The sequence below is a fragment of the Rhagoletis pomonella genome, unplaced genomic scaffold (genome assembly GCF_013731165.1).
Source record: "Rhagoletis pomonella isolate Grant_MI unplaced genomic scaffold, Rhpom_1.0 Rhpom_scaffold_00006, whole genome shotgun sequence".
Taxonomy (NCBI): Eukaryota; Metazoa; Arthropoda; class Insecta; order Diptera; family Tephritidae; genus Rhagoletis; species Rhagoletis pomonella.
This window is the reverse complement of record NW_023458560.1, coordinates 72,402,616-72,404,004: the sequence shown is the minus strand read 5'-3', so window position 1 is coordinate 72,404,004 and position 1,389 is coordinate 72,402,616.

Genomic DNA, 1,389 nt, shown 5'->3' with positions numbered 1-1,389 from the left:
TTTCTTCATATTCATATTTATCATTATTTCAAAGTTTAATTTCAAATACGAAGTAAAAAAAATGCGAAACAGCTGAAATTGGACAGGTTTGCAAACACAACCATACACAAATATGGAAAACATTTTTAAACGACGATTTTCAACCAATTTCGAGACTATAAAAACTCTCCTTATCTACAGAAAATTACCTTTCCAACGGTGTTCTTTGGTTTTGAAATCGGTAACTTTACCTTGGTCTTCATCTTTGTTTTTATCTTTCACATCTTTGCTTATATCCTTTTCCTTTTCTGTTCACGTAGAAATGATGAGGTGCGATGACGTGATAAGATGTGACGTGATTTTATGTGATGTGATAGGACGTCATGTCATGTGTTGTCATATCCTCTCATGCCATGTCATATGATATCATACCATATGATGCCCTATCATGTGATGCCACGTCTTGTAATGCCATGTCATGTCATCCGATGTCATATCATGTGATGTCAAGTCATGTGATGTCATGCCATATAATGTGATGTCATATCATATAATGTCATGTCACGTGATATCGTGTGATGTGATATCATATTCTCTACTCATCTACGGAAAAATGCCTTTCCAACGGTGTTCTTGGTTTTGAAATCGGTTGGGTAGAATCGCCAAACGAACGGAGACAAAATTTATGTTAGCGTATTAATATATAGATTTTCTACGTTTCAAGAATTTGGGCAGCAGGTATTCTGACAAAATAATAGGTTTGCATGGGAAATCGTAACTCCTATGTAAACTTAACAGACCCTTTCACGAATCTTACTAGTTTGTCTAGAGTACTTCGTCCATTCTGAATATGTCATCTAACAGGCAATTCTTACTAAGATGGTTGCAAGTCTTTTGCAAGACAATTGAGAGACAGTATGAGTCTTACAAACAAAGCTTCTTTGTTAACTTTTATGGAAAAAAACCCATTTCACAGACAATACTTGCTCCAAAAGTCGCAATGGCCGAGTGCAAAACAAGGAAGTTTTTGTTTAAACTTCCAACCGAGTACGCTACAGAAATGAGACTGACTTTTCAAGTTGATTAATTGAAATATTAATGCTAAAATTTAATTGTGAAAGCAACAACAACTTGCTTGTTAAAATGTTCCAGACGCTGGTATCAGCACTTTGCATTTTACCGCATGCGCGTGCAACTGGTTAGTGCCAAATAATTCGGTTGTTGCGCTAATTCTTTGAACGCAACTCCGATTGCAAAAGAGGAAATGTAAAATAATATTAGTTAGCAATTTAGAAATTCACCTGTGGGAATTCTTATTGCGAAATAAAATTTAAATGAAGTGTCAGCAACACTTCGCTCTCTGGAAGTTATTGTGGCTGTGGCCAAAAGAATGTAAGTATGTAATTAGCT